We start from the raw sequence: 15,746 nt of genomic DNA, 5'->3' as shown, positions 1-15,746 counted from the left end.
CATAGTGTGTAATCCCAGAAGAGCTGAAAAATACCTCTAAAACATATACTGACTTTTTTTGGTCATCGCCTGGACATTGTACTGCTTTCTTCAAGAGGGCTGTTTGGAATCCTCACATAACCCTGCATGATAAATGTTTTTGTGTCTACTTTGTAGATGAGGAACTCAAAAATCCAAGAAGCTAATCACCTCTTCAAGGTCAAAGAAGTTGAAGTGATAAAATGGGGCTTGACTTTTGCTCTAATGCCAGTAGGTATGGTCCCTGGTTCACTAGGAAGCCTAAGTATAGGATTAGTCTTCTTTCCTTATTTATTTTCAAAACTATATTTTTGGTTTTTGCCTGATGTTTTTCAGATCAATTTTAGAAAGATTTTGTTAAGGTTTTAAAAATATGGCAATACAATTCTGTTTGGATTTTGTGTGATGTGCACATATGAATTAATTTGGGAAAAATGGGAATTTTATTGTATGTTGTCTTTTATCCAGAACTGTAGTTTGTCTTTTATATAGCTCAGCAAATTTTTAAAAAACTTTTCCTCACTTGGATATTTGGATCCAACATATTTCTCAATAAGGTCATTAATTTTTTGTTGTTATTGCAAATGATATCTCTTTCACTATAGTTCTAACTAGTTACTGCTTATATGTGTGAAGATATCCACTTTTAAAAAATGCTTGTATACGTGCTGAAGTTTTAGGAATGAAGTATTGAAATGTTTGTTAACTTTCTCTTAAAGGCCTTAGCAAAAAAAAAAAAAAAAAATTAAAGAGAGAGAGAGAGAGGGGGAGAGGGAAAATATACAAACATAGATGTATAGATAAAATGAGATAAAAAGCAAATGTGGCAAAAACTTTTAACAATTGTTTAATCTTGGTTTAAAAAATGCAGATGGTCATTATATTACTATTTCAACTTTTTTGTACGTGTAAAATTTCCAAAATAGCTGAAACAAGGATCTTATATTTGGTTATTTTATTTATCTTATTAATTCTTTTTTTTTTTTTTTAATTTTTTTTTTCAACGTTTATTTATTTTTGGGACAGAGAGAAACAGAGCATGAACGGGGGAGGGGCAGAGAGAGAGAGGGAGACACAGAATCGGAAACAGGCTCCAGGCTCCGAGCCATCAGCCCAGAGCCTGACGCGGGGCTCGAACTCAGGGACCGCGAGATCGTGACCTGGCTGAAGTCGGACGCTTAACCGACTGCGCCACCCAGGCGCCCCCTTATCCTATTAATTCTAACATTTTTGTGTTGATTCTCTTATGTGTGGGGTTCTAGTCATTGCAAATTATCATCATTTTGCCTTGTATTTTCTAATAGTAACATCTCTTATTTCTGATTTATATCTTCTTGAAATCAGTCAAAATTTCAAGAATGATGCTTGATGAGAATAGCAGATATTTTGATGTTGCTCATCCCATGTTTAATTGACAAGTCCTAAACTTAGTTTCCCTTTTAGGTATAAGGTCAATATCTATCTATCTGTCTATCATTATTATTTTTTAATTTTGTTCTGGAACTTCTTTTTCTATTTGTTCCCGATGAGATTTTTTTTTTTTTTTTTCAGCATGACTGGGGAATTTCATCAAAGCATTAGATAACACACTCTTTTCTAATATTTAATTTTCACTACTCTCTCTCACCAGAAGTTGGCAAAGGTCCCAGCAAAATGCCAGGAACATAATAAATGCACAATAAATATTTGATAAATAAACAAGAAGAGGCAAAGCAAAGCAAGGAGAACGATTACAATGAAGAAAAGGAGTGTCAAAAATAATCTGCATTTTTCATTCTTGATGCTGTCATAGCTCTGATTTAAGAGGGGTTGGTTTGCTTAGGATTCTGGATATTGCTATGATTCAATTACCTTGACATTTGGAGTTGATATTTTCCTCCTAATCCTGTGCTACAGAAATAAAGATCTAGAGTTTCTCAGACCATGGAGAAGGGCTGCTTAGCAACCTTGATAATCCTGTGATGCTACGCTAATATATAGTGTATTATGACTATAAAAGGAAACTGTTCGGTTATGAAAAGAAACTCAATGTCATGTGTCTACATGCCATCAGGGGTTCCAAGAGAGGCAACTTAAAGCTTGAAAGCATAAAAATGTGGAGATTAATATTGTTTATTTTAATCACAGTGATATGGGAATAATTGTGTCTTCTATATATATTAAAAAAGATAAATAAATATAAAATATATAAATAAATAAAAATACTAAATATTTTTAAATGTCTTAAGATGTTTCATAATATCTTCTCAACAGGTTTTTACTTTCTTCATGAAAGACCATCTGGTAGCTGAGAGGCAGCATGGTTAATGAGAGAGAGCTTGAAATCTGAAGTCAGAACGGGGCTGTGTCACTTACTACCTATGAGGCCCAGGGAAAATGACTCGGCTCCTCTGAGCATTTAATATACCGCGTTGTAGTTTTTGTGAGAGTTAAAGCAATGCCAGTTGGCACATAGGAGGAGCTCAATACGTGTTGGTTTCCTACCATAACTACTTCTTTTCCTCATATACGGTTTCTTTACTGGTTATAAATGCTCATTTACCCTGTCATGGACAACAAAGACATTGTTCCAGTGGAAGAAAATGACAGGTAAAGATTCTGCCTTTGTTCTGCATAAACTTACAGTCTCCTGGTCATACAAACAGAACCTGTAGGTAACACCTCAATGGTTGTCCAGTGGGTTTCAACTATTTTCTCATTTTAATATACTTAAAAAAATTGAGGTAGTACCTTTAACAGTGATTATTCAAACCAAATTGCCTCTCTCCCCTTCAATATACTTTTCATTGTATCCTGTGTTGGAGACAAATTATAAGAAACCTTAACTTTGAGATAACGAACTAAAGAAGAATTAAAATAAAGACGAGTAAGTTCGAAATAGAGATCAGAAAAACTGCGTAGCTCCTGTAACATGCTGGATAAAGAGGCTGTGTTTTCAAATGTTAGAAAGGTAAGAAAGATCCCCTTTAATACTTTTTTTGAAACTTGCATTTTTGTCAACCTGATTTCCATTTCCTGTTTTAGAGCCTGTGGAAGAACAGCTTAAGGCCACTCAGTGATTGGTTGTTCCTATCCATTCAGCGGCCTGAGCATAGGGAGCTGCAAACCAGACCTCAGTGGTTGGCTAAGTGCTCCAGTCCACAGTAGGGAACGACTGAATAGGGACAGAGGACAGGACCAGGCTCCTCCCTCAGGTTGAGTAGCAGTGAGCTCAGCAGCTAAAGCAGTCCACCCACCTTCAAATTCCTCCTTGTTACAGCCTTTTCAGCAGCGGCCCCTCTTCCTTTCCAATCTTCTGGAAGCAGGATCTCCACGGAAGGAGAGATGAGGCGTGGCCTCCTGCAGGAGTTCACAGGGTGGCGGCGCCACGCATGCTCAGAACTTCCCTAGGCGTGTATTTACCACCTCAGACCCGCTGAGTGAGCTCCCTTATTGTGGCACGGGATGGCAATGCCCACATAGCACAGAGGAGAGTCTGTGCTACCCAGAATGATGGTGAGCAGGTTAACGTAAGACATCTCCGTGAGAGGCTGGTGGTCGGCCCTGGGATCGGTAAGCACCAGAAGACGCAACTCCAGGAGGGCTGCGCAGATACGGTGCACGAAGCTTCCGGGGAGCAAAGCCGCCAACAACAGGAGTGGCTCCAGCAGCAGCAGCAGCAGCAAACGTCAGCCCAGCTCCGTGGCCCGTGTTCCTGGAGGATATGATACTGACACCAGCTGGGTTTTCGGTAGCGACAATGGCAGGAGTTGCCAGCAGAAGCTTCTCCCAAGTCTCTTCAGATTAATAAGGTAATGCCATAACTTTTCTTTCTGTAGATGGCTGTTCCATTTGGAAACAAGTTTGGTGTCGTCTAAATGGTTTTCTGCTGTAAGGAATTTGGAACATCCTTCTTCATTATTTGCAGGACATCATGGGCTCTAGATATTATAAAAGTTTCCCTTTAAGTTATGACAAAAACCCAGAATGACATTGGATGGAGTCTTCTGGGTAGTGCGGAGAGGCTTGTTTAATGTTGTCACCCTTATTTTATCCATCACAAGAAAAGAACGAGTAATTCTTTTAAAGCTCATTTGTAAGGCAGCGCTTTGAATAAATAATATTTTAGTGATAAACTAATATCTAAAATCTAATATCTTGAAATTATTTTTATTGTGTGAAGAATCATATTTGCAGAATACAATGTATCCATTGAAACATTTCAGTTATTAAGCAGTGGAACAAAACAATGCTACCATTATATAGTATTTAGGCCTAACAGAGGAGAACTGATTCTTTTAGCAAACATGTACTTCGATAAGACCTGCCTGTCAGCCCACAAGTAAAGTTCAGTGGATGCAGGACAATGTACTATTGACCTTAAAAGCTTTAAGATGTTGCAAACATTTTAGATATTATATCGCATCCATCCACCCGTCCGTCCATCCATCCAGCCATCCATGCAACCACCCATGCCTTTATATTTAAGAAACAAATTATCTAATAATAATTGTCTATGCTTTTTAAATTTTTTTTTAATGTTTATTCATTTTTGACAGACAGAGAGAGAACAGAGCGTGAACAGGGGAGGGGCAGAGAGAGAGGGAGATACAGAATCCAAAGCAGGCTCCAGGCTCTGAGCTGTCAGCACAGAGCCCCATGCAGGGCACAAACCCACAGACGGCGACATCATGACCTAGGCTGAAGTTGGACACTTCACCAACTGAGCCACCCAGGCGCCCCTATGCTTTTTACAACAGTAAACCTGATTTTCCAAGCAGCGTTACTGTTTTTTGTTTTTTTTTTTTCTATTGAAAACATACATGGGTCATAGGGCAAGGTCCGTAACAAGTACTCTAAATATTGTATGAATAAATGTCTAGGCAGTTGAAATGAGATAGACCTGATTGTTAATTCATAATAGCTACTGATAGCTATTTTAAAATGGTTTACCTCTAAAATTTGACATGTGGTTTCAAATTCCATGTATTTATTTGAATACATATAAGATGCATCTACTTTGTGATAGCATATTTTGGAAGAAATTTTACCATCTTGTTGATGATACAGAGACACGTGGACTACTTGATAGTACAGTTAGTAAACTTTTAGCTATTTGAAAAATGTTCCCAGTTACGGGGCGCCTGGGTGGCTCGGTCGGTTGAGCGTCCGACTTCAGCTCAGGTCATGATCTCAAGGTTCATGAGTTCAAGCCCCGCGTCAGGCTCTGTGCTGACAGCTCGGAGCCTGGAGCCGGCTTCTGTGTCTCCCTCTCTCTCTGCCCCTCCCCCGTTCATGCTCTGTCTCTCTCTTTCTGTCAAAAATAAACATTAAAAAGAAAAAATTAAAAAAAAAAGAAAAAATATTCCCAGCTTTGATTAATGAACCAATGTCAAACTGGAGTGGTGTCTCCAGTGACCTGTCAAAAGTGTCTATCCTAGATACTTCTTCCTGAGAGTTCACATGACTAATTTGAATGAAGACTTAGGCAGACACATCATATTTGTAGAAGTTGCAGGACTGTGAAAAAGACATTAAAACATTGGACCCATTGAGTCGTTATGGGATAATATATAGATATTATATATATGGGATAAATATAGGGGATAAACTATACGATATGTTTGAAACCTTGCATTTTGGCTAACAGTATCAACTGAAATATATTTATCAAGATTGTCTCTTTTAAAAAATATCTGAGCTGTATTCCAGTAAACATTAAAAATAGTAATATTTATGGATAAACAGGTTTGTTACATAGTTGTTTATAATAGTGAAGTGTTTAAAATAAGTAAATTTCCGAATGAGGAACTCAAGTTACTAGAGTCATGACACATTCACTTGATCATGCATCCATCAACATGGAACTTATGAAGAGATAGTTTCCAATGACACGGTAAGACACCCGTATATTAATGTTAAAAACCCAGAACACCACTGGATGATCTTCATCTATATAAACAATTAAAATTCTATGCAAATAAAAGATTCAGCAGATACGCAGCAAATGCTCTATGTTCTACTGTGTGGCGTCTCTTAGTTCTACTTCTTTCTGTTTCAGTTTTTACACTGGCGGTGTCTAATTTTTTATAATTAGAGAAGGATTTGAAGCCAGTTGCACAAATATCAGACTGAAGATGCCTGGCTTGAAAGCGGTTACTGCTGATGCCTAAGGACAGTCTCAGTTTGCGGAGAATCCTGTGCTTTCCAACCTTGACCTCACTTCGTTCTTACAATAAACTTTGATTCATGTCCGCCTTGCAACAAATGTATGAAGTAGGTATCATCTTCCTCATTTTAAAATTCACGCTTAAAGGCCACATTATTAGTGTATGGTAGAAATCATGCTCTGCAAAGTGAAACATGAACCCAGAGTGAAAATAACAATCACTTCGTAAGTTACGATAAGAGATAAGATGTGTAAAGTACTTGCCTACTGAGGCAGGGTAAGAGAGCTCTTAAAATGAGCTCTCCGCATGGATATCGTATACAATCACACGCACAAAGATGGTGGTAGTGGAGGCTGTCATGGCCATCTTACAATATTTGAAGAGTTATCACTTGGAAAAGAAAGGAATTTGTGTGTGGGGGGGTGGGGGGTGGTTTCAAAGGGCTGCATAGGGACAAACACGGGGGCAAATTACTGAATGCAGATTTCCATTCAATGCAGAATTTGTAAGCTATTGCCTTATTTAGCTCTTTATTTCTGGGAATATTAAAATAGAGTCTGAATGATCATGTATCAGAAATATTTTATAAGGCAGATTTATGTTGAGTGAAGGTTTTCATTAGATCTTTTATTTATTTAAAGCTCTGGAGTTCTTTGATCTCCTAGGCTCTATAATTTAGTTATATTTTAGCTTCCTTAATTCTTAACTATTTTTCCATGTTCTTTATACATCCTATTAAGAAGCGCATCCTTTCCTCACTGCTTTATTTCAACATAGGCACTTGTTACTGGGACCCAGTGAATGAATGGTCTCTTCACCCTCACAGCTAGAAACCTCCTATCTTGCTGTCTGGGTTTCAAAGGCCCATTACAAACAACTAGGATATTTGGATGAACCTGATAAGATGGATTTTATCCAAAGAAATCAAATATGAACTCCCTTCCACAAGATGGGGCAGGTGGTGTCTCAGAGGCCTGGTCTGGGCAACGATTTGGAATTTGGAGCCAAAGGAGGCGGAGACAATTAGCAGAGGCAAATCTTAGGGGTTTCCAAGGTCAGTACGCAAGGTAAACAGTGTGGGAAGAGGTGCCAAAGCCAAATGGAACAAAACAAGGAGTGTAAACCAATTCTCAAAGCCAAGAGGGTAGAGAGCAAGAGCAGATGATTTCTGAAATAGCTTAGAGCAATGGAAAAAAGGCAACAGTGGAGAAAGTCTCCAGTCTGGATTTCAGATTATTTCTTATACACAGCCTCAGTGAGCATGACAGCGGCTGGGAGAGGCAGACGTCGGAGCTCTCACTAAACTGATATTCTCAGACAACGTTTATTTCTTTAAAAATGTTTAATCGGGGCGCCTGGGTGGCGCAGTCGGTTAAGCGTCCGACTTCAGCCAGGTCACGATCTTGCGGTCCGTGAGTTCGAGCCCCGCGTCAGGCTCTGGGCTGATGGCTCAGAGCCTGGAGCCTGTTTCCGATTCTGTGTCTCCCTCTCTCTCTGCCCCTCCCCCGTTCATGCTCTGTCTCTCTCTGTCCCAAAATAAATTAAAAAAAACGTTGAAAAAAAATGTTTAATGGACACATCTTATGAATAAATCACTTTGCTAAGTACAATAAGAACATAAAAAAAGAAATAGGCATGGATCTTGTTCTGAAAGAGGTCGCTTTTTAAAAAAAAATTTAATGTTTATTTTATTTTTGAGAGAGAGAGAGGAGACACAGGATTTGAGGTAGGTTCTAGGCTCTGAGCTGTCAGCACGGAGCCCGACATGGGGCTGGAACTCACGAGCTGTGAGATCACGACCTGAGCCAAAGTCAGCACTTAACCAACTGGGCCACCCAGGCGCCCCTCAGAGAGATTACTTTTTAATGGCGTGGAGCGATATAAATAGAAATATAATTAAAAAATGTAAAAATATGTCATACATAAATTAATTGTTAAAGGAAAATGGACTTATTTTTTGCCTGGTTAGGTAAATATGTAAGTGAGCAAGTATGAGAGGAAGAATGGAAATAATCCAGAAAGAAAACATTTCCAAAACTTTCCAAAAAACATTACACCATGTTTTAACTTTCTCATTCAGTACGATTCTACCCTCAAATTGAGCTTAATCTATGAAAAGAGATACATAAAATGACAGTTCATAATGTGTTAGGGTTAGGAGGGCACTACAAATCGAGCAGTCCACACACTCTGCCTGAACGTGCTGCACACCAGAGTGGTTGAAGGATTTGCCCACATCGCACAGCACTTTTATTTGTTGAGCTCTGTTTGTCCAATTAATAGGCACTCAAAGGAAATGATTGTTCATGCGAGTCTGTATTAACTAGTGTTAAACCACCTTTTGTTAAGCACTTTTATAAACTCATTAAATTGCATGTGAATGAGTTTGATAAATGTGTTGCTCAACAGCTGAAAGCATTAAGACTGATACACTTGCTGAAATCGACGCGCGAAAATTTATACCATTCCCAAACCATGTGATGGTTGACTGATGTATACACTAACACTGTGAGAAAATGCCTTTTGGAGTCCATATTGTTTCTTTTGGTGTTTCCCCAGAAAGTAGCTTTAGGACATGATTTACTACGAACGTTATATCTATCTAATCAAACACTAGTGTGGATCATGCCAGGCATCACCTTTCTACCGCCTTTAGACCTAGTCCGTTAGGTTTGCTACTATGACAAAATACTACCTATGCAAAATGATACTGAAGCTTGCATCCATCTGTGATGTTGTCTATATTTCTTCTCAAGAGTCTGAAAAACAAAGAGTCACTGAGGACACTAAAAATGTAAAATATGATCTACTTATAGATGCACAATGGTTTTTATTTTACACTATCTAATCCCACTTATAACTTCTTTTGGAATAAATTTAGAGGACAAACAGCACCATTTTGCTTGGGTTTCTGTGAGAAATCTCAGACACAGAAAGGTCACAGTGTGTTAATGACAGAAACACCAAAAACACAGCTGTGGATTAAATACAAGCTTTTTTTTTTTTTTTTTTTTTTGCTGGAAGCTCATTCTTTTCCAATAAGTATGGAATTTATAAAGTTCAATAAAGACATAAATTCTTTGTGGCCTTCATTTTAGTTAGTATAGATAACCATTTGCAGAAACAGCAAGGTGTTAAAGGAAACGGGTATTAATATTATGGATATATCTGCCAATGCAAAGTAATCTTGGGATTCAGGTTTTTCTATTTTCAGTAATTTTCTTAGACAACGCTTCAATATTCAAAAACATATGGTGTTTACAATTTTACCCATAGGCTATTTTTCCAAAATGACTTCACTGATGGGCAATCACAGCATTTTCAGAATAGCTTTTCATTTCTTAATTTTATTTCCTCCACCCTCTTTTGACTCTTAACTCTTTGCTACTACCACTTCATCCATTCAGCAAGATGAGTTCATAAATTCATTATGTTTTGGGAGTGGTGAAATTGCATGTTTTCTTTAGCAGCCTATGTAAGGCAAGAGTAAGTTATTTTATTTATACATATTAAATACATGCATATATATATATTTTGGGGGTTCGTAGATTGCGTATGTATGTACGACTACTTGTTCTCTGTCTATAGATAAATAGATATTCCACATAAATCTAAAAATTGATGCTTATTCAGGAATTTTGGACCGGTTTTAACTTAGTGTGAAAACTAAGCACAACATTTTAGCTGTGAAAACTGGCCATAACAACAGAGATGCCTAATTAGTACAGTAGTGACATTTTCATGTACTTTGAGTAATGGGACATTTATGATACTAGTCTTGGAGTCCAGAGCATTCTAAGAAGTCAACAGACACGCAGTGATTTTGGGAAGTAGTAATTTCTCTCTATGCTTTTATGGGCATGTGCTATTTCTGAGACACTTCAAATGCGTATTTATTAATTTTTGTATTCTGCCAGCTCCGTAAATTGAGCATTTTGGGGAACTAAGCCACGTGGGAGCAGAGCCATTTGTGTGACATTACACAGATATGAAGGGCTGGACTAGAATTTGAACCCAGATCTGTCTGGCTCCAAGGAACCAAAATAAGACTGGGAATGACAAACTTGAATGGCAGATGGTGGTGCTCTGTTTTTTATTTTACTTTATTTTTTGATGTTTATTTATTTATTTTGAGAGAGAAGGAGCACGAGCAGTGGAGGGGCTGAGAGGGAGGAAGACAGAGAGAGAAGGAGAGACAATCTGTCAGTGCAGAGCCCAACATGGGGCTCAATCTCATGAACCCTCGACCTCACAAACCCAGAGATGATGACCTGAGTCAAAATCGAGGGTCAGAACTTAACCGACTGAGCCACCTAGGCGCCCCTAGTGGTGCCCTGTTAAAGTAGAATGTTGGTCATTTCTGTTAAGCCACTATTGATTTTTAGAACACTGCCTTAGCCCATTGGTGATTAGGGGGTTTGTAGATTGAGTTCACTTGCATGCATGCAGTCTGTCCAAGTACCAATAAAGTGGAAAGGAATGGAGCGTAGTTATTGCACTATTTCTAGATTCATTCGATCTAGGTTGGGGCTCCGGTTATGTTGCATCTGCATTACACAATCATGGCCAAGATGCTGACCTTCTTTCAGTTCAAACTTCTCTCGTCAGTAAAATAAACTTATCAATAGCACCTTGCAAATATTATTATTGATCTTTCTTGAGATAAACTGTGTTAAGTCCACTGTAAAGGTTGCTTAGTACATATTAAGCACTAGCCAGTGTGGTGTTAATTGTGATTATGAAATTTCAAAGTTCTAATATTCACTCACAGTTTCATTATAACAGATATTATTTTTTAAAAATTTTTTAATGTTTTTATTTTTTAGACAGAGAGAGACAGAGAATGAGCAGGGGAGGGGCAGAGAGAGAGAGGGAGACACAGAATCTGAAGCAGGCTCCAGGCTCTGAGCTGTCAGCACAGAGCCTGACGCGGGGCTCAAACTCATGGACTGTGAGATCATGACCTGAGCCGAAGTTGGACGCTTGACCAACTGAGCCACCCAGGCACCCCTATAACACAGATATTATTGATCTAAAATATTCCCGAACGGTACAGGCACCCATCCAATTAGCATAAGTGGTAATTATCATAAAAGATAAATGAGTGCTCATGGTTGGAATACCATACATGGCAAGTGACAGAGCATAGTTTAAAATTCACATTTTGTGCCCGATTCAAATGGTAGGAACAGTAGACTGCTGCTCTTAGCAGCCCTGCTTAGTGACCTGGCACAATAGAAAATTGCTTGATATTCTAAGGAGGTTGGAAGGGAATGAAAACCTAATGAAAATGTTCATTTACAATGCTGTTCCTTTTTCAACAAAAAAAGTTGATTTTCGTGTAGATTTAATATCCTGCCCCAAGTTGTGTAGGTGGCCATGTTTCACCCTCAGGTCTAACCTGCCTCTAAGCCTATGTCCTCCCCATGACCTCATGAGTTTAAGTGAACTCTTTCATGGTCCACCTGCATCCCTCAACCCAGGATAGTTTCCAGAGGAGTGCTCAGCCGGGTGGGGAGGCAAGACCCGGTGAGTTAACCTTCCAGGATGGATCAGCAATCAGTGTGGAACAAGAGTTAGTGGACAAATAGTCTAGCTTTAGGGACGCCTGGGTGGCTAGGTCAGTTAAGCATCTGTCTTTGGGTCAGGTCATGATCCCAAGGCTTGTAACTTCAGGCCCTACATTGGGCTCTGGGCCGACAGTGCGGAGCTGCTTGGGATTTTCTCTCTCTCCCTCTCTCTGCCCCTCCCCTGCTCCCTTTCTCTGTCTCTCAAAAAAATAAACAAACTTAAAAAAATAATTTAGCTTTACCATCTACAGTGACCCAATTTTAAGGCATGTTCCTCAACCTCTGAGGGTCCCCGGCCAAAAGGATCCTCATTTTTCCACAGTGGTAACCCCCACACCAACACACCTCTATTAATTTCCATCGTCTTACTCATTTTCATCTTCATTTCCCTCGCAGCATTTCCTGGGCTGATCTCCCAAACAAAATACCTGCACCTACATTTTGTTTTTTTAGAGGACTCTAAATTAAGACGCATCATTTAAAACAACTGACCATGGCATTGTGCTAGTGGAAGTAGCTGTACGTGCTCAGTGTCCTTGTTCCCCTGAGAAGGCTCCTTGAAACCATCGCTGAACCAGTCATTCCATTGAACGTGGTGTGGAAATGCTGCGCTAGGTGATCTCTGGGGTTCACCCAGTTCAGATGCTGTGGATTTTATCACTCATCTCAAATCTTAGCACTTGTCCTTGATATTAGAAGAAACCTGCAAGTTGATGGTGGGTGGATACAGGTCTTTGAAGTAGCACATTCAGTCTTTCTGAAAAAAAATTTTTTTAATGTTTATTTTTGAGAGAGAGAAAGAGAGAGAGAGAGAGAGAGAGAGAACAAGCAGGGGAGGGGCAGAGAGAGAGGGAGACAGAGAGTTGGAAGCAGGCTCCAGGCTCTGAGCTGTCAGCACAGAGCCTGACGTGGGGCTCGAACCCACAAACCATGATATCTTGATCTGAGCTGAAGTCAGACGCTTTTAACCCACTGAGCCACCCAGGTGCCCTGCACAGTCAGTCTTTCTTACAAGTTAATGGCACTGTTTTTCAATTAAAAACAGGTAGAATCTTTCAACTATTTCCTTAGACAAATCAGTTAAGATCTCTGGGCCTCATCTGAGTTTTTTTTAATAAAAGACTAGGCCAGATGGGATTTCTTTCAGTTCCAAGATGTATGATTTTAAAATTCTTCAGGATATCCAATTTTGAAATTTATAATATACTTTTTTACATTTATTTTTTTTTCTCATTTTAACATCAATCTGTGTTCATTGTAAAAAAAATTGGGAATCACAGACAATGTTGAAGTAGAAAATAAAAATAATGGTTTTTCTTTCCATTCTTTCATCCTCTTTGTATATATAGATGTAAATCATCATGTACATATAAACGCAAATAAACATGTACTTAAAACATGGGGATCAAGTTTATAAATAGCACGTATCATTTGAAAAACCTAACATTGTCTCGCTGTATTTTCTAATATTAATCGATGTCCTTCCAACCGTCCTATCCCATAATTGATTTGATCCTTTTTCTACTTGCGGACAGTGACCCTATTTCTTATGTGTCACTGTTACATTAAAAAGTTGCAGAAATCTTTGTTTGAATCTCTGATTTAGAATACATTTCCAGACATAGAAGTTCTGCTTCCAAGGGTATGAGCAATTTTATGTCTCAGTACATTTGGTCTTCGAGAAAACCAGCATATTCCAACTAGAAGCAAATGAGATTGGATTTCTTTTCTTTTTTTTTTTTTTTAAATAATTTCAATAGCATCGAAGAAAATGATTAAAAAGCGAACCCCATAATTAACTGAGTTTTAGAAGCTCTGCCCAGTATTTGCAGGAACGGTAGATTCTAAAAAAATGTCACGGCGAACACTGCACAGAGCTTATTAGCGTTTGCTGTTGATGTAAGCCACGATTTAAATTTCATGTTCTTTCCTGGGGAGGACCCGATTAGGTAACACATCATAAAAGCATCGTGGGCTAGCAGAATTGTGGTGAAGAGTTTCTTATTCACACATTATTGTTCATTTTCGGAGGAGGCTGAGTTAATACTCATTCTTTGTGACATTAGAGGAAAGCAAATGAGAAAGGGAAGTGTGACCCTTTGCTTTTGGCCAAAGTGAAAAAGAAACAGTTTCGTGTTATACTAGCAGGTGGCTGAACACGAACCACAACTATGGAGTTAAAATTTTTTTTTTCCTTCACTCTGTAGGAAAAAAAAAATGCTGATATCTCATTTGGATGTTTTCTTTTTTTATTGCGGTATTATGCAAGGAAAGTGGTACTTAAAAAGCCATAATCCATCGCTAAAGGCATTAGTTTCCTTTTACAGTTCAGGTGCAAATGCAATATGCTATGAAAGACACGTTACATTCCTTAATGTTTCTTCTAATAAACAGGGTAGGATAGTGGTCCACGTGCATTTTGATTCCCCGAATTTTTCAACTGGGAACTGCAGTGAAGATAGAGATTTAAAACCACAGCAGGAACTCCATATCCAGCTAACACAGTCCATTATTAAAGGAGACACTTTCCTGCACGAGAGTAAACTTACTAAATGCTTCTCTCTTTTCAGTTAGGTATTTAAGGAACAGTTTAAGTGCATGAAAAAATATTTTGTGGTATCGAAAAGCGTTTGAACGTTTCGGCTGAGGAATTGAATAGCCACCTTTTCAGAGACACTCAGGGATTTTCAGCAATTGGGTGAGAACCTGTAGGCACATGTCATGTGGCTAGTTGTATTCTGCAGGCCCCAAGTACTACCCTGTAAACCTCAGTATTTTGTTTCTCCACCCTCGTTCCCTCGGTCTGCTCTGTTTACGTATGCAGGAGAGGCCTGTTGAGTGTGGCTGATGTCTCCCAGCTGTGGCCTCTCCACTCACCCTAATTTCTTTCTCCATAGCTCATTTGGACCCAAGCAGTGGTGAAATTGCTGACTGGTGAGTGCGTCCTGCCACAAAAGCCATAGGCAAGACATGGCCATAACCAAAAGAGCATGAAGGATGGAAAACACCATCTGGACCGTGCAATTTAAATAGCATAACCCCCTCTTTTTTCATTTAAGAAAAATCAGCCATGCGGCCTTTTGTTGCTTTCTGCTGTGGCCAAAAACCACTTAGGTTGCAGTCCTCCGTTAGTGAAAGAAGACGTCCAAAGGGACTCCCGAAGATGCATGGCCCTCTTTTCAAGTTTTATGTGCAGCTTTTCTTGGCCCGTATCTCTGTGGACCTTTCCTCTGCTCAGAGCATAGTGAGTGCCTCCTGACTACATCTGTCATCCATCACCCTGAGAGTACTGACTGTGCTTCCTGGGATTTGTGTTCCAGTGGTTGGTAGATGAGGAGAGTGTGTTTTCTGTTTAGATACAACCAATAACCCAAGAATGAGCAGGGCATCTCAGAGTCCACGTTCATATGCATTTGGGAAAAAAAAAATACAACAATACCTCTTTCTGATTCTTAACCAGATTTGGTCATTCTTTGGCGTTGGAGTTACGTTATTACGTTTGGATAGTAGTATTTTATTTAATTTTTTAAAATTGTTTTAATTTAATTTTTTAATGTTTATTTATTTTTGAGGGAGAGAGAGAGAGAGAGTGAGTGGGGGAGGGCCAGAGAGAGAGGGAGACACAGAATCCGAAGCAGGCTCTGGGCTCCGAGCTGTCAGCACAGAGCCCAATGCGGGACTCAAACTCACGAGCTGTGAGATTATGACCTGAGCTGAAGTCGGACCCTTAGCTGACTGAGCCACCCAGATGCCCCTAATAGTAGTATTTTATAACAAACAGTGATCTGGTTGCTTTTATTTTAACCGACAAGTAAAACTGAACTCTCTAGCCGTGAGAGTAATGAAGTAATGGTTTTCTCAGTGATTTGGGTTCGTCACAAATAGCATTCTTCTCCATTGAGGGAGGTAAGAGAAGTATTGCCATAGTAAGGACAATACTGGACTCGGAGTTAGAGACCCAGCTCTGGCACTAACCAGCCGTATGACCTGAAGGGAATCACCTAGCCTC

General features: G+C 39.2%; 1 long non-coding RNA gene across 1 annotated transcript in view; it reads left to right on the top strand.

Moving 5' to 3' along the window:
• Window positions 1–15,746, top strand: part of LOC147580162 (uncharacterized) — an 89,753-nt gene that overhangs the window by 32,569 nt on the left and 41,438 nt on the right. The window contains exons 2-3 of the long non-coding RNA XR_015251893.1: window positions 3,043–3,809; window positions 6,059–6,273. This is a non-coding gene — a long non-coding RNA (uncharacterized LOC147580162). The remainder of the gene's footprint in view (window positions 1–3,042; window positions 3,810–6,058; window positions 6,274–15,746) is intronic.

The sequence above is a fragment of the Puma concolor genome, chromosome B3 (genome assembly GCF_028749965.1).
Source record: "Puma concolor isolate L17-30 chromosome B3, mPumCon1.1.hap2, whole genome shotgun sequence".
In the NCBI taxonomy this organism is placed as follows: domain Eukaryota; kingdom Metazoa; phylum Chordata; class Mammalia; order Carnivora; family Felidae; genus Puma; species Puma concolor.
This window is presented reverse-complemented; position numbering and strand designations above follow the sequence as displayed.